The sequence below is a fragment of the Lepidochelys olivacea genome, assembly GCF_965140295.1.
Source record: "Lepidochelys olivacea isolate rLepOli2 genome assembly, chromosome: 1".
Lineage (NCBI taxonomy): Eukaryota > Metazoa > Chordata > Testudines > Cheloniidae > Lepidochelys > Lepidochelys olivacea.
This window is the reverse complement of record NC_140411.1, coordinates 279,049,744-279,061,822: the sequence shown is the minus strand read 5'-3', so window position 1 is coordinate 279,061,822 and position 12,079 is coordinate 279,049,744. Positions and strand designations below refer to the sequence as shown.

Sequence of the window (12,079 nt, the reverse complement as noted above, 5' to 3'; positions counted from 1 at the left end):
GAGAACCTTTTGTAATGATAATCAAGGTGGGCCATTTCCAGCAGTTGACAAGAACATCTGAGGAACAGTGTGGGGTAGGTTTCAGAGTAACAGCCGTGTTAGTCTGTATTCGCAAAAAGAAAAGGAGTACTTGTGGCACCTTAGAGACTAACCAATTTATTTGAGCATAAGCTTTCGTGAGCTACAGCTCACTTCATCGGGTAGATTATCCAGCTCAGCATCAGTCGTCTCTGTTTCCTGCGTTCAGTATCATCCCTGCACCACTCCCAAGTGCAGCTTCAGGTGTTGTTTTCCAGTTTCAGGGACCAGCAGTTCACAGCCCCTCCTTGCTGGCTCACCAAATGTAACATGCTTCAAAACAGGGATGTTGTTCTCCAGAAACACAGGATTCTTCATTTTATCAGACAGTACATAGATACCGCATGCACCTGTATCACAGAGCAGAGACTCAGGGGCTGTGGAAAAAGAGCTCCAAACAAAACATCCATCCTCTCCATAACCCTGTAACCCCAGCCAGCAAAGGCAGGGAGTGTCTAAAAATTACCACCTCTGGGGAACACAGTGGGGGGTTGTCCAAAAAGTTCAACCACTGTGCACTCCCTTTTGTGTCACTGTGCACTCCTTTTTGTATATACCTTAAAGAAGGTCATTATATTTTTCTTCTCTTTCCTTCTGTCTCTCAAATACAAAATTATACCCCAATCCATGCTTAATACATTGATTTCAATGAGGTTCAATAAGGATAAGTGCAGGGTCCTGCACTTAGGACGGAAGAACCCAATGCACCGCTACAGACTAGGGACCGAATGGCTAGGCAGCAGTTCTGCGGAAAAGGACCTAGGGGTGACAGTGGATGAGAAGCTGGATATGAGTCAGCAGTGTGCCCTTGTTGCCAAGAAGGCCAATGGCATTTTGGGATGTATAAGTAGGGGCATAGCGAGCAGATCGAGGGACATGATCGTTCCCCTCTATTCGACATTGGTGAGGCCTCATCTGGAGTACTGTGTCCAGTTTTGGGCCCCACACTACAAGAAGGATGTGGATAAATTGGAGAGAGTCCAGCGAAGGGCAACAAAAATGATTAGGGGTCTAGAACACATGACTTATGAGGAGAGGCTGAGGGAGCTGGGATTGTTTAGCCTGCAGAAGAGAAGAATGAGGGGGGATTTGATAGCTGCTTTCAACTACCTGAAAGGGGGTTCCAAAGAGGATGGCTCTAGACCGTTCTCAATGGTAGCAGATGACAGAACGAGGAGTAATGGTCTCAAGTTGCAGTGGGGGAGGTTTAGATTGGATATTAGGAAAAACTTTTTCACTAAGAGGGTGGTGAAACACTGGAATGCGTTACCTAGGGAGGTGGTAGAATCTCCTTCCTTGGAGGTTTTTAAGGTCAGGCTTGACAAAGCCCTGGCTGGGATGATTTAACTGGGAATTGGTCCTGCTTCGAGCAGGGGGTTGGACTAGATGACCTTCAGGGGTCCCTTCCAACCCTGATATTCTATGATTCTATGATTTCTATTTATTTTATTTGCATTCTGGAAATGTCTAGAAGTCTCAACCAGGATTGGGGCCCCATTATTCAAGGGCTTATCCCTGCCACAAGGGGCTTACAATCGAAATAGTCAAAAGAGATGAAGGGTGGGGAGGAGGAAGAAGTAACATGAAAGCAGAGTGCTCGGGGTGATGGGTTGGAAACATGTTATTTTCATTAATATTTATCACTTTATGTGATAAATATACAATTTAGGGAGAAATCTGGTCAAATAGTGCTTCCCCCTTTGTCTGGCCCCTTTGAAACATAATCTCACCCCAAATGTTTTACATTTAGCAGCAATAAAAAGCTTTAAAAATATTCTGGTCTTATTTTCAAGATCCCTGAAAACCGATTTAACCATGAAACCTCAACAAAAGTAATCTAGTTCACATAAATAATATATCACATATGTACTTTTATACACATAACTATGCCATCTATTTCATATCTTCTTCTTGTCAGTCAGTTGATGAAGAAAACGATATTAAGGACCTCACCAGGAGGTAAGGAATAACATGGAATTTCACAATGGTGAACATGAGAGGGGAATGGCAAAAAGGACATGAGACCCTGGAGGAAAAAGGGGTTCAGAGTTGGTCTCTCTACCCTGTTAAATGATCTTTTCCAAGGATTTCCAACATGCGAGTATCTTCTTCATCCATGAAGTTCAATATGTTTTCAGGTGAATTTGACAATAAGATACTTTCTTTCACCTTTCCCAAGGTTTCTTCCGCACTATTTTGAGAGATTGCCCCGTCTTTTTCAGTTTATGTTATAACTCAGAGGAGCAGACTGCTCTAATTGGTTTCAGGAGATTTGCAGGATGATCATACATTCTTTTTCACAGTTCTGAACACTTCCACAACTGGGCACAGTCAGCTCAGGGATAACATAACTAGCATGTCTATTATGGACATCTTCCCTTTCCGTGGTTCTGGGTCATCATTCTCAGCCCTGCCATGATCTGACACTTGCAGCTCTATAACCCTTTCTCATGTGGATGTCTCTTTTTCTCCTTCTTTTTCACCATGTATAATTTCCAAATGCTTCACAGATTTGCTGCACAATCTTTCTTTTTTCGACACTTATTGCATTCAGCTTCTCAGGCTATGTATGTTTCTGTAGGCACTGGGATGTTTTATAATATCTTCCCACACCTAATTTTCCCCCTTCTTTTTCACCTGTCCCCAGAGTCTTCGGTCACAGTGGCTCAAACATCCTTCTTCAAGATGTTTTTGTGGAGCTTCATTACACAGAAATTTGTATCCTTATGTATGTTTCTCCTTTGATATTTTTCTCCTGAATGAGCAGGTTTCCCAATAGAATGAACTCCAAAGAGTTTGTTTAATGTTTCGGACACACTTTCTGGAGGAAGTTATGAGAGAGAGGTCCTGGAAATGAAATTTAAATAACTTCACTTGTGAAAAGTCTTAGGCTGCTACAGTTTTATCCTCTGAAAAAATGGCCAGTTAGATACACTGTTCCAGATGGAAAGGAGAACTTCAGGGTCTACTTATGTGGATGATGTAAAGGAGAAAGGTTTAGACACTATTCTATAGCCCACAGACATTATTACATCCTTTTCACCACCCACACTCTTTTCTTAAATCACTTTCCTACTCTTTTCCTCTCTCCCTCTCTTCCATTTATTCTCTCCCTCACTTTCAGTGAGTGCTTAATTCTCATTTACACTAAGGCATCTTTACACTGGTCTGACAGAGTGTGAATGAAAATCAGGTGATGAATGAATGTGAATGGAAGAGAGAGGGAGAGAGAGATAAGTAAAGATAAAGATGAGAGCGAGAGAGAGAGAGAGCGCGAGCGAGCAGGACATGGGAAAGTGAGAGCCCTGTAAAGATTTCCTGCTTGCACTTAGCTGATGGCATGGCATTGGAAGAGGGAACTTTGGAATACTGCCTGCTGGCTGAAGGCACTGGAAATGGCCTCAGGAAGGGAGAGTCCTGGAGTTCATATCCCACTGGCTGGTAGCACTGAAAGACAGGTGCCCTGCATCCTGCTCTCTGCTGTGCCAGAGAGTTGAAAGGAACTCCAGAGTACTGTGCTTCCCCTGCTATGATATGTTCAATTCTAGTCCCCCTGTCTCAATAAAGACATAGCTGAATGTGGTGTATTACCCCTTTAAGGGACAGTCTGGGGCTTACCACAAAGATAGCCTGAGTGTAAATAAGAAGCACCCTGCCACACCCTTGGGACTGGACTATATAAGCAAGAAAAGGAAACTGGGCAACAGAGCAGGAATGAAAAGTTTTGCTGGCTGCTGAGGATGCTTTTGTTTCATGGAATTAATATGATAGCTCTACCCTATTATTCTGCTATTATGGTGGAACATTAAGAATGAAATATGGTTTTTAAAGGAGGATGCAGAAGCCTATATTTGATTTAGATCCTCTAATTCTGTTCTATAGATACTTGTATTGTCCAATTTAATTACAAGCAATGAGCCTGGTAATTTTGCTTTGTTAAACTCTTTGCACTGCATAAATCTGGAGAGAGACTAATGAAAATGTTCCTTTCCCTCCAGAAATAAAGTCTGTAACTGAGAGACTTTTCAGAAGACTTTTTCTTTGAGGGGTTGAGTCATCTAAGAAGAAGCAAAGAAAAAGAAATGATGATCTAGAAGCTAATATTTTATTAATTCCCAAAGGAACCATAATCCTCTTCACTTTGTCTTCCCTTCCTTTGCATAGGTGAAAGTGTAGATCTTCTGAATTAGACATGCTCAGGATGCAAAGTGAGCAGTGCATGGTAACATCGCATATTGTTGTGGGCATATACAATAGGGAGAAAAGCTTTAAATTATACGTGTGGAACAATGTTTTAAAATAGTAAACAGCAAGACCACAAGCTTAAACAGTGATTGGGAACACTCTGCCTCCCAACAAAAAGCAGCCCTATGGTATAAGAAGCCATAGGAGGATGCTACAAGAAAGTGGGAGCCTTGGAAACTCTTCCTGACTCCATACAAGTGGTGGCATCAAATGGGATGTCTGGGGAACCTTGGATTACATCCTATCTGGCTGGAGGCAATGGAAATAATCAGGAGAATGAAGAGCCCTGGAGCTCTGTGACCCATCAGAACCAACTGGCAGAGGGTACACCATACCATAACTCACATCAGGCATGACACATACTCAGTGCCCCAACTCACGGTCATAATCTGTATCTAAAAAGTGTTATGTAAGGTACCATATGCAAACTGGTAACATGTGGGGCATTAATATTATTGTATGATCTGTGTACAGAGAATTATAGACGTGTTCTGGAAATATATTCTTTAAAAGTGTTTGTCAAGCAGTGCATGCCCCCAGTGGGCCCTAGACAAAGGAATGTTAAAAGTGCCTAAAAACAAACATCAACATAAATAATGCAATTCCTAATTCATATGCTGGTCTTTCTTCTGTCCAGTGAAGAAATAACTAAGGATTCTAGAGAGCCTACAGGCCATAATGAGATGTGTGTGGAAAAAAATGCTTAAGTACAGAATCACATATAGATCTCTGCCTATAGATGAAACCCTGATAATGTCTGAAAAAAGCAACTGTAGGATAACCCTTCTCCCTTATCAAACCTGCACAGGAGTCTGGAAACCAAAGGGTAGAATTTATCATACTTCCTGCAGTGTTTCTTGTGAGCTGAGATTCACCAGCATATGGAAATTATGCACACAAAGCATCAGAACAGTGAGAATCCAGGTCTGAACAATGCAAGTAATAGTGAAAGCCAACTTTTACTAATAAAAACAAGTTTCACTTTTGAAGTAATCAGCACAAAGGTACACTAATTCCACTCAGCTATTGCACTGGACAACATGAACACGATGTGTGATAGCTAAATAAGATGTTCATACCAGGTGCAAGTGATAGACACAACAGGCATGATGACAGATTAAGAGCTCTTGTAAATCTCAACAGGAGGGTCAATTTATTAAGGGCTTCAGCACTTCCAGCTGCTACATGTCAGCTGATCTGCTTTGTTAATAGACACGGTGGTACCTTCTGTGATTTTATTACTTTGTCTTTACATTTTTGACTGTCAGGTTGATGAGGTACTGGGAAGATAGTTGAAAAGCTTCCTGTAATGTAGAAACTTAGCAGTGATCTCAACTGACATGTTGCTGTACAATTTTCAGTTCTTGTCATTCATACTGGGGCAGATCCTCTCCCTGGTGTCACCCTGTAGGCTGAACAAGAGAAAGTCTTCGTAAGAAGGGGTCAATGCTGAGGCTGTGTATTCCTGTGTGGTATTACAGAGTCCCCGTTCCACATGAACTCCCTGTGCAACAGTGATCAGAGGCAGAAGGGACAGGATTTAGGTGGGCTACTTCATGAATCCTTCTGTCCTGGATGGCTGTGTAAGGATTTGGGGAAGCTACACCAGCCACCAGGTTGGTGTAGTCTCTAGGAAGTAGCAACCATAGGTGGGCTGCTGCATGAATCTGCTTGTCTTCCCCCTGGAAGCAATGTCAGGCTCCAGGGAGGCTTCCAGCCCCTGGGCTGTATCAGTCTCAGGGCAGTAGTTTTGCAACCTTGAGGGGATGAACTTCCCACCACAGAACACAGGACAAGTGCCTGGCCCAGTAATTTGGGCTGGGTGCTGGGCAATGCACTTTCTTCATGGTGGTTAACTAAACTGTTCTTAGTAAAATTTAGCCATAGCAACCAGGGCACAAGAGCTAGTGTAGTGTGAGCATGACACTGTAGCAACTGATGAAAAATTGGCTTTTAAAAATTGGCATTTTAGCTCAGAGTATCTTACTACTGCAATGCCACTTTTTTATTTTTGATTAAACAAGTCCTCAAGGCAAAGGGTGCAAACTCTCCTCATCCATCGTGTTGTGTAATCCCTCAACTACTCCTATTAAAAAGCAGCAGTTCAAAATTAGGTCTGGATCTGTAATCCTTGCTCCTGGGAGTAACTGACATCAGTAGGAGTACTCACAGGAGTAAGAACTACTCTTAAAACAAGTAAGGGGTGCAAAATTAGACTCTTATGTGGGTATTAAAGAGGAGCTAAGATTGTAACATCTCTAATGAGGGGGAAGAATTACTATTAATTCTATTAATAGAATTACTATTACTATTAGAATTACTATTACTATTACTATTAGTATTAGTATTACTATTACTATTATTATTAATTCTATTAATAGAATTACTATTACTTCTATTAATTCTATTAATAGAATTACTATTACTATTAGAATTACTATTACTATTAATTCTATTAATAGAATTACTATTAATTTTGCACATTAGAGTACCAAAATAAGGTTGCAGTATGTGAGCAAATGAGAAAAGTTACAACAATTAGATGCAATGCTGCACCATCTCCATCCCAGTCTCTCCACTGTGGGCATTGGTTCTTAGCTTTGTCTCTGGCCTCCAAGAAACATTTATAGAGAAAGTCACTCATGGTTAGGCAGAAAACAATTTTACAGGAACTGCAGTACATAAAAGAGTCCCTCTCTTTCATTTCAAAAAATTATTTCTTCTGGGAAGGAAGTGTTTCTGTTTTTCCATGCACAAAGAGCAGTCCTACACTTTCAGTCTCAATGGCTTCAGGCTCATTTGTGCTATTTACATATGGAACAGCACTGGGTGGTGCAGAAATGTTCCACCCTGCCTCAAAGACAACACAAAAGAGGCAAATCACATCCTGTAGCTCCCAGGTGCACTCTTGCTGCACAGCCACTGCAACCTGCACCCCTTGCCCCCCCTTGATGGGAGACATCTTCCTATTCGATTTGGTGCCGCTCCAGTTCTGCCATCCTATACATAGAGGGAGGGAAGGGAGCCAGGGTCATGCCTCTGGATGTAGTGCCTGAAATTCCACTTGGCCCTTAGCTAAATCTTTAAAAATAGGACAAAGACAGAGGGAAACGGTGACTGCTCCCCTGCCTATTGTGTATTTGCAGACAGGTCCCCTTTAATTTGAGCATTAAGGGAAACAAAACAAGAAAGAACAAAAGAAAAATCTCCAGGAGACAGCACACGGTGGGTCTTCTCTAGCATGCTGCATCCCCTTGAACTTCCAGATAGAGGTCCTCACTGGAGACAGGCAAGCAGACTGCTTAGAATGATAAAGGTGCAACATATAAAAGCTAACCTAGCTTTATCCAGTAAAAATTAGAAAATAGTTGTCCCGATTCTGCCAGCCCTTTGTGTACAGAACTCACATGACTTCAAAGGGAGTTCTGCACAAGAGATCAGGCCCCGTGTGTTGTTATGCTGTCCATGTTTCTGATGGAAGTACGTGTAACAAAAGAATGTGCACAAGACCTTTTTTCCCTTCTTTGTAATGTATAAAATGTCTATTAAGGCAATAGGACCACACATGTGTAAAGTCCACGCACATGTGTTTGTTTTAGTTACTTTTTAAGGGCCTGATCCAGTAAACATATTGGGTACATTTTTCCAAAGCATCTTAATGAATGGATTAGGGTCTAAATTTAAATTTCAGAAATGACTTAGGTGCTTAGTTACCTATGTCTCATCAAAAGTCAATGGGATAAAGGTTCCAAAGGGCCTAAGTCTCTTTTGAAAATGGGACTTAGGCTCCTAAATCATTTAGCTAGTTTTGAAATTTTACCCATGCTGTCTTTTCCAAAAAATCTGACTGTTAGCACTTGTGTGAGTTTAAGTATGCTTAATAGGGCTGGGCATAGCCAGTGTAATTGTGGTTCAGCATATCTGAGTCTATTTTGTTAGGCTTGCAAAGTTCACCAATCTTTGCTTTCATACTTGAAACCATGTTCTCGCACAATGATTCTATTTAAAAATCCCCTTTCTAGCTAAAGTGATGCTTGTGCTATGTTAGATAGAAGGCCAGTCTCCCAAAACTAGACTGGTACAAATGGGTGCTGCATATACAATACATATACATACAGTTTTTTGAATAGAGTTCTTTAAAATCTCTGCCCATCTCTGTTCCTTTTTTGACAAGCTCTATTCATTTGAATGGGAAACCAGATAAAGCCAGGAACTTTCAAACACAAAGTGGTATGGCTGAAATTAAGCAGAATGAGTTCACCCATCCCTAATGTTGTGCGCCTTTTTAGTGTCTAGTAGACAGCTTTGCTTTTATAAAACTTGCGGTTTTGTCAACCGTGAGAGTAGAGTATAACTGAGTCACAGTCATTGTTGCTTGTTTTAAGGAACTACTTACTGTGCATGTCCCTGCACAATAACCTTCCAAACAAAATGTCAAGTATTTGTTTTATGCTGATCCAGGGATCTCTTCTAATCTCAAACTAATCTCCAACTGTGCACAAGCAGAGCAAAAGTTCTTGAATGGATTGTGTACAGTGATCCACGCCTGCACATCTGACATTAGAATAATGCACTTTGGGTTGGATCCAGCAGAAAGTGGCCTCTGTGAGCGATGGCTCCTGGAAGTTTCATGGGCTTCCTGGCTCGATAGTAAAGAAGGCTACTTTTGATTCTGATGGGAAAAAACCTTCCTTCTTCTACTGCTGCAGAATGCTAAACCCTACTTCCCATGCTGCTGCCCCTTTCCTGACTGGCACCGTGCAGCAGAGAGAGCTGTGGATTTCACTCTTTATCGCTAGAGCCAACTTGGTGTGAAATATTAATAAGCAGATGATTCAGAAGTGAACATAAGGTTTCCACAATAAAATGTATACAAGAAGAGAGCTGTTGAATGCTTTCCCTTTGTGTACAGTAAATCAGGAAACTGGTATCAGGCATTTGTTCAAGGGCTTTTGTTTTCCCCTAAATCACCCCTGCAATATTTGAAAATGAAAATGGCAAGCAGGTTCTTTGGAAATGACACTGAGTGGACTCCAGTTAGCATGCTCAAAAAAGACATTGTTATCCTACCCTGGCCATTGCAATCAGCCAGTGACGAAGTCTGAAGGAAAGCTACAATGGAATAAAACAGTTTCCATGCACATGATCAATGTAAAACATGACTAAGACTGTAATAATTACTTATTAATAATGCCTTGTGTATTAAAGGAAAATTACTTAAATGAAGTGGGAAGGGACCATATTGTCAGCGTCACGACATACATCAAAATGGGAAGGTCATATCAGCAGCCAGAGACTAAGGGTATGTCAACACAGCAAAGAAAAACCCACAGGTGACCCACACCAACCAGTTCAGGCTTGCGGGGCTTGGGCTGTGGGGCTGTGTCATTGCTATGCAGGGTCCTAGAGCCCATGCTCCAACCCAAGCCCGGAAATCTACACACCAGTGAAACAGCCCCGCAGCCCAAGCCCTGCAAGCTCGAGTCAGCTGGCACCGGTCAGCCGCAGGTTTTTCTTTGCTGTGTAGACATGCCCTCAGGGAAGAGCAAGGAATTCCCATACTTTTCAGATACCTCCAATACTGCTGATCCAGTGATAGATTAGGACCCTGATTCAGTGAAACACTTAAACAGGTGTTTTAGTCTCAGTAATTCAAAGGGACTTAAGCAAGTACTTAATTTTAAGTATATGCTTTACTGAATAGGGACCTATGGCCTTGATCCTACTCCCACAAAAATCAGTGGTAATACTCCCATGGACTTCCATGATGCAGGATCATACCCTTAGTCAAGATCCACAGATCTATTAGTCAGAGCCCTGGGCTTTGACCAAGTTTGGCTCCAAGGATCCACGTCGGACAGTAGGAGCACTGCCACGTCAACAATGTGTGTATTGAAACAGCCTCAAGATATTCAATAAACTACAGGATCCAAAACAGGCTCTTTAGAAATCCTCCAAATTGATTAAAACATTATCTCCTGAAGGAAGATAGGTCCTGATTCAGCAAAGCACTTAAGCTTGTGCCTATCTATAGGTAGATGCATAGTCCCTGTCAAGGTTCCTTCCTCACTCTGAACTCTAGGGCACAGACGTGGGGACCTGCATGAAAGACCCCCTAAGCTTATTCTTACCAGCTTAGGTTAAAACTTCCTCAAGGTACAAACTTTTACCTTTTGTCCTTGAACACTATGCTGCCACCACCAAGCGTGTTAAACAAAGAACAGGGAAAGAGACCACTTGGAGATGTCTTCCCCACAAAATATCCCCCCAAGCCCTACACCTCCTTTCCTGGGGAAGGCTTGATAAAAATCCTCACCAATTTGCATAGGTGAACACAGACCCAAACCCTTGGATCTTAAGGGCAAGGAAAAAACAATCAGGTTCTTAAAAGAAGAATTTTAATTAAAGAAAAAGTAAAAGAATCACTTCTGTAAAATCAGGATGGTAAATACCTTACAGGGTAATCAGATTCAAAACATAGAGAATCCCCCTAGGCAAAACCTTAAGTTACAAAAAGACACAAAACCAGGAATATACATTCCATTCAGCACAACCTATTTTACCAGCCATTTAACAAAAGGAAATCTAACACATTTCTAGCTAGATTGCTTACTAACTTTTTACAGGAGTTCTGAAGAGCATTCCTGATCTGTTCCCAGCAAAAGCATCACACAGACAGACAGACCCTTTATTCCCACCCCCTTAAAGTTTTAAAAGTAACTTGTCTCTTCATTGGTCATTTTGGTCAGGTGCCAGCGAGGTTATCCTAGCTTCTTAACCCTTTACAGGTGAAAGGGTTTTGCCTCTGGCCAGGAGGGATTTTATAGTTCTGTATACAGAAAGGTGGTTACCCTTCCTTTTATATTTATGACAGTCCAATTAAAGTTGTTGGGGCTGAAACGCATGCTTTGCTGCACAGGGATGAGATTGTTCATGGGCTTTAAATTAAACGCAGTTCAGTGCTTTGCTGAATCAGGACCAGAAGGAGGGAAATCTCCAGTATTGCCAGTAAAGCTTGCTCCCCCCCCATCCTAGCTGCCACACTGCTGTCTGTTGATTCTTTTGTAAATATACACAGTAGGTTATTTTATTAATTATTAAGACCAAGTGGTCCATATCCTACAGCCCTCACTTAGAGGCAATTTCCATTAAGTTCAGTGCAATATCTGACCACAGTCTGTCTGTCTCTCTCTCTCTCTCTCACACACACACACACTCATGATCATGCAGGAGGGGAGAAAAAGTGATTTCATAATGTAACACATAGAGCCATAGCTCTATCACTCTATATTGCATCAAACAAACTGGTGTGAAAGATTAACCTACAGATGATTTCAAAGCAGGGATAACATGTCTATCGGGAAACATGCAGCAGAGACCATTTCTGTGCTTTTTCTTCTGTCTACAGTAAATCAGTTAACTTGTCAAATCCTTTAGCAGGAACTGACTGAAAACTTTTTGTTTTACCATAAAAAAGTCTCATGGTGTCTGACAAAATGGCATAGAGTTGTGCACGGCAGATCTCTTATTAATAGATTTGTTAATTTAATGAGTATAGTAATAATTATTAATCTGATTCATCACACAAAGGATCTGTGGCCACATCAAATTATTTCCTCTATTTAAAAACAAAAAATGCAAGTTACGGTGTGGAATCTCTGTGTGTATCAGGAAAAATGTCATATGCTTGTATTTGACATAAAAGAAGTGATCACATGATTAGCATCTGGAATTCATGGCACATAAATTCTACAAA

The 12,079-nt window shown here is 41.4% G+C and overlaps 1 long non-coding RNA gene across 2 annotated transcripts in view; it reads right to left on the bottom strand.

Annotated features, from left to right (window-relative positions):
* Positions 1–351: 351 nt before the first annotated feature.
* LOC311526583 overlaps positions 352–12,079 on the bottom strand; it is a 37,531-nt gene continuing 25,803 nt past the window's right edge. The window contains exon 3 of one of the 2 annotated variants that reach the window (XR_014713059.1): positions 352–428. This is a non-coding gene — a long non-coding RNA (uncharacterized lncRNA). Of the gene's footprint in view, positions 429–5,625; positions 5,736–12,079 lie in introns of those variants that run through there. The other variant, XR_014713060.1, reaches the window with a different exon arrangement.